Genomic DNA, 6,290 nt, shown 5'->3' on the forward strand with positions numbered 1-6,290 from the left:
AGTCTGACAACATCAACTCCTATGTAACTCAATTGTCCAACAACATGAGTGAGCAACAAGCAAGGAGCAGTAGCACTATTCCCTCCAACACTGTTATCAATCCTAAGGGCTTGAATGCTATTACTCTTAGGAGTGGGAAGCAAGTGAATTTTAGAGAAGAGGAGGATGAAGTTATAGATGAGGAAATCTTGTATGATGAGCTCCACAAGCATCTTCAAAGGTCAAGAATTTTGAAAGCTCTAAGGAGATGAGGCTAAAGCTGAAAGAAGCCCCAAAAGAACATGATTGCAAGGGTAAAGCTGTGGAATCTGAGCCAAGCAATCATAGAGCCTCAAGTAAGGAAGGTAAGGAGGTAAACATCAATGAACTACCTTTCCCTCATGCTTATTTGAAAAATGTTAAAATAGGTAAGGAGAGGCAAGATCATGAGTTGCTTGAGACATTTAGGAAAGTAGAAGTGAATATACCCTTGCTTGACCTGATTAAAAAGATTTCTAAGTATGCTAAGGTCTTAAAAGAATTATGTACTCAAAATAGGAGATTTAAACCTAATGAAAGAGTCCAATTACCCTCTAATGTGTCTGCATTGTTTAAACCCCAAATTCCTATAAAGTGTCAAGACCCTAGATCTTTCACTATCCCTTGCACTATAGGAAAGGTTACTATAGGGGGAGCCCTGTTAGATCTAGGTGTAACAATTAATGTCATGCCTAAGTCCGTATACACCTCTCTAGGAGTCAAGACTCTTAAGTCTACTAGTGTTGTGCTCCAACTAGCTGATAGGACTATTAGGTATCTTGAGGGCATTATTGAAGACATTTTAGTCCAAGTTAAGGGATTGGTGTTTTCTGCTGATTTTTATGTGCTTAACATGTCTTCTGAACTTGTAAATGACACTACACTCATCCTTGGTCAACCTTTCTTAAGGACTGCTAATACCATGATTAGCATGAAAGAGGGCACCATAACTATGGAGGTGAATGATAATAAAGTTTCTTTTAACATGTATGAAGCAATGAAACATCCTTATGAGGACTATTCACTTTTTGGGGTTAACATGATAGATATTGCTGTTGAGGATGCTTGCTCTAAAGTTGAATTGTAAAATGACTCTTGCTATTCTAATCTTTACACTCATGATTCTATTGATGAGAATGAATCTATTTCTTCCTTTTCATCTCTTTACTCTACACCTTCTACTTGTTCATGTGGTAGTGATGTTACATGCCTTGATTGTACTATGGTTAATTGCATGCTTTCTATCCCACATACATTTTCTATTTCCTCCCTTGACTCCAAGTTGGATTGTGATTCCTCTATTGTCAGTGATGATTCCCTTGGGGAAAGGTTTTCTGTTGTTGTTTCAGATATGGAGGAAGACGTCATAGAGAAGAATCGCTCTAAGGCTGTTGCTGTAGATCAACTAGAAGTTGGTTCAATACTTGGAGAGAAAGTTAACTACAAGGCTGAGGAACTATCATTGGTTGAAGGAAAGGGGAGTAATCTATTCTCTCTTGAACTTCGTAAATTGATTCCTTCTATTGTGCAACCACCTACACTTGATTTGAAACCCTTACCACCTACTTTGAAATATGCTTTCCTCGAGTCTAATGAACAACTACCTGTTATAATTGCTAACTCACTGTCTGAGAGTGAGGAAGAGAGACTCTTGTCTGTTTTGAGGGAGCATAGAAAGGCAATAGGTTGGACACTAGTGGACATACCAGGAATTAGTCCTGCTGTGTTCACACATAGAATTTTACTGAGTGAGGAATCAAAACCGGTAAGACAACCCCAAAGACAATTGAACCCTCTCATATTGGATGTAGTTAAGAAAGAAATTACTAAATTGTTGAATGCTAGGATAATATATCCAATTTCTGATAGTGAGTGGGTCAGTCTGGTGCATGTTATGCCAAAGAAGAGTGGGGTAACAGTAGCAAGGAATGAAAGGGATGAGTTAATTCCTATAAGGGTTCAAAACTCATGGCGTGTGTGCATAGACTATAGGAGACTTAATGATGCAACACGTAAGGATCACTTTCCTATACCCTTCATTGACCAAATGTTGGAGAGACTAGCTGGTAAATCATATTACTGCTTTTTAGATGGCTTTTCCGGCTATTTTTAGGTACCCATAGCCCCCGAGGATCAGGATAAAACCACCTTCACATGCCCCTTTGGTACCTTCGCTTATCGAAGGATGCCATTTGGGTTATATAACGCTCCAGGCACCTTTCAAAGGTGCATGATGACGATTTTCAGTGACCTTTTAGAGCACAATATGGAGGTTTTCATGGATGATTTTACTGTTTATGGGGAGAGCTTTGATCAGTGCCTGAATATCCTAAGGCAGGCTCTAGATAGATGCATAGCCAAAAATCTTGTTTTGAACTTTGAGAAATGTCATTTCATGGTGCGTAGTGGCATAGTGTTAGGTCCCTCATCTCTAGTAAGGGGATTGAGGTTGATAAGGCTAAAATTGAAGTTATCTCATCTTTGCCTTACCCCACCTATCTTAAAGATTTGAGATCTTTTCTTGGGCATGCAGGGTTTTATAGGCGCTTTATTAAAGATTTTAGTAAAGTTGCTTTACCCCTTTCTACTCTTCTTTAAAAAGATGTTGAATTTAATTTTGATGAAAAATGTAGACATGCCTTTGATACTCTCAAGTCTATACTTGTTTCACCTCCTATTTTGACTGCACCCAACTGGAATTTACATTTTGAACTCTCATGTGATGCTTCTAATTGTGCAGTGGGTGCTATGCTTGGCCAGAAGGAGGAGAAGCAATCTAGAGTCATAGCCTATGCCTCTAAGACACTAGATCCAGCTCAAGTCAACTATACCACCACTGAGAAAGAAATGTTTGCCATTGTATTTGCTTTAGATAAGTTTAGACAGTATCTAATCAATTCTCGAGTGGTTGTGTATACAGATCATGTAGCTGTCTGCTATCTACTTAAAAAGCCACAATCTAAACCAAGATTGATCAGATAGGCTTTACTGCTTCAGGAGTTCGACATTAAGATTAAGGATATACCCGGGGCAGTGAATCAAGTAGCCGATCACTTGAGTAGGCTACCGGAGGACACAAGGGGAGTAGATTCTTCTGACTTGACTTGTGACTCTTTTACCAATTTAGCTTTATGTTCTGTGGCTACTGTAGAGCCTTGGTATGCTAATATTGTCAATTATCTCATGTCTGGACTCACTCCTCCCTTTTTGTCTAGATTTCAGGCACAAAAGCTTCGTAGCGAGTCAAAGTATTACATATGGGATGCCCCTTATCTGTAAAGGATGTGCAGTGACCAAGTGATACGGAAGTGTGTGCCAGAGGAGGACTTTGAACCTATTATTTCAGCTTGCCATTCCATGGTTTATGGTGGTCATTTTAGTGCAAGGAGGACATCTAGGAAGGTCTTAGATTCTGGATTTTATTGGCCTACCCTCTTCAAAGATTCTTTTACATTTTGTAGATCTTGTGACAAGTGTCAGCATTTGGTGGGTTGGGAAAAAGACATGAGATGCCTCAACAGCCCCTTCTGTTTTGTGAGATTTTTGATGTTTGGGGAATTGACTTTATGGGACCCTTTCCTTCTTCCTTTGGTTTTGTATATATTTTATTAGCTATAGGCTATGTATCAAAATGGATTGAAGCTATACCTTGCAGAAAAGATGACGCCCCAACAGTTCATAGATTTCTAAAATCACATATTTTCTGTAGGTATGGGATCCCTAGGGCTGTAGTGAGTGATCGGGGAACACAATTTTGTAATAGGATAGTTAACAACCTGTTGTCCAAATTTGGTGTCACTCAAAAAATCTCTATTGCCTATCACCCCCCAAACTAATGGTCAAGATGAAATATCTAATAGAGAAGTGAAGCATATTTTGGAGAAAATGGTTAAGCCATCTAAGAAGGACTAGAGCTTGTAACACCTTACGTTTACGACCTTATGTTGTGCCAAGTTAAGACATTCAGAAGCGCAATCTAAGGTTACCGGGTTGAAAAACCTGAATTTGAAAATTTCTTTTCCCGCATTACTATTCACCGTAACCTTAAACTTGGCATAACTTTGAAAAATCATAGCTAATTTTAGAAAAATCGAAACGAGGTCGTTCTAAGTCTCACTCGAAGCTCTTAACATCATCTATCAAGGAAAATGACCTCAGGTTCCGCTTTAATCAGAAACGCATTCGTTTTCAATTTCGAAAAGTACTGTTCATTTGGTCATTTTTCTATTTTCCAGGATTTTTGCCTAACTTCGGAAAGGCATAACTTCTTACACAAAACTCCGATTGGACGCTTTACCACTCATTTTAAAGGGAAAAATAAGATCTATTTGCATACCAAATTTCAGGGAAAAAGTCAACCATTTGACCAGGGTCTTCGTTGGTCAAAGTTTGGTCAAATCTAGACCATTTTTATCCCCTTTTTCACTAATTTTGACAGCATTTCGTTTTTCACTATAATCATACCATAATCACTTATAAAGCTACTCTATCATTAATATACATTCCAAAAAGGGTATCATATCATGTATTTATGAACATAGTATGCTTACATGGCTTGAAAGAGAAAGGTTCAAAACCGTATAATACATTACATAATTCATAACTTCTTCAAGCCATGACTATTTCCTTTCCTTTCTCCTTAGCAGTAGTGGCACCTAGGATATCATGTTATAGGAGGAATGAGATTTCATAGAATCCCAGTAGCATTGAACATACAACCATCAAGTCAATATGCATAAGATGTCATGCTACATGCAATAAGATAACATTTCTAGTCTTTATGCCATGCTATAATCATTCTGTATCCATGTCATCATATCATGGAGCATATAATCATTCTGGTCAAAACTCAATCATGCAAGAGCCAAGGCATACATTGCAAGGAGTTCACATCATCTGTACATAACATTCTCATGGCACATAAACACACATAGCAGATACATCAAATGCAGATCAACAAATAATTGCAGTTCACGCTACCTCAATTCCTTGCTTAACGTTTCCTCCTCCTGATCCCTTGCTGGAGATCCTCCTAGGTTTCCAGAAGAGTTGCCTATCAACCATACAGTAAGGGTATGGTAAATTCCATATCCAGTATACCATTCTTTCTCAATATAATGCTACCCGTGTGTCCTTCAATTATAATTTCTGTATACCTTTGACCTTGGTTTGACCAAGCCTTAACCCTCAATTAAGGTCTTGGAATTCTTCCTTAATCCATGATTAATCATGCTTCCTTGGTTAATCACTAACCCTTAGTCCTTAATCCAATATTTAATTAAGGTCCTCAAGTCACATAGTCATAATCCTTTAAGATTAAATCACTAATCCCTTTTTGGATTAACCATTAATCATTCTCTAATCAACATGATTAACCATTATTCATTCCTTAATTAACATGATTAATCATTTTCTAATCAATATGATTAATCATTAATCATTCTCTAATCAATATGATTAACCATTATTCATTCCTTAATTAACATGATTAATCATTTTCTAATCAATATGATTAATCATTAATCATTCTCTAATCAATATGATTAAGCTTTAATCAATACTTAATCAACATGATTACCCATAATTAATCATCCTTCAATTATCATAACTAATCACTAATTAATTAGGGTAGCTAACCTTAATCACTTACTAATCCTTAATCAAATAACATAATTAATCTTAGCTATCACTAAACCATAATTAATCAAGGTAATTAATCCTAATCTTCCTCAAATAAATAATCAACTAAAAATAATTAACACTTAGGGAGATAAACATACCTTAATTAGCGCTTAATCGGCGATTAGAGGTGATTAAGCTTGCTGTCTCTCTTTCTCTCTCTTCTTTCTTCCTTTCTCTCTCCTAGAACTCAAGAACACAAAATTCTCTCCCAACAAACACCTCTTGGCCGAATTCTTCATGAAAGGGGGGGGTATTTATAGGCCTTGATATTTCAAAATGCCGAAAATGCCCTTCGGGAAAAAGATGCGATCTCGGCCGTTCATTTTTTCTACTTTACACGTGGACAAATCTTAGGGCACTCACCATAAGAAAGTGACACATGTAGGGACACCTAATCACCATGTGATTTTCATGTGGAAAATAAATATTATTTTATTATTTTGTCTCTTATTTCCCTTTATGCCCTTGAACAATGTGGAAAATTCCAACTTTGTCCTCTCCTTCTAATTTTGGCCGAATTATTGCTCTTAATATTGGAAAAATATGACTCATCCAATAATCAGTGCAATCCACTGATTATTTGTGTATTT

This window comes from Neltuma alba, unplaced genomic scaffold, assembly GCF_004799145.2.
Source record: "Neltuma alba isolate B1F8T4 unplaced genomic scaffold, ASM479914v2 tig00000196_pilon, whole genome shotgun sequence".
In the NCBI taxonomy this organism is placed as follows: Eukaryota; Viridiplantae; Streptophyta; class Magnoliopsida; order Fabales; family Fabaceae; genus Neltuma; species Neltuma alba.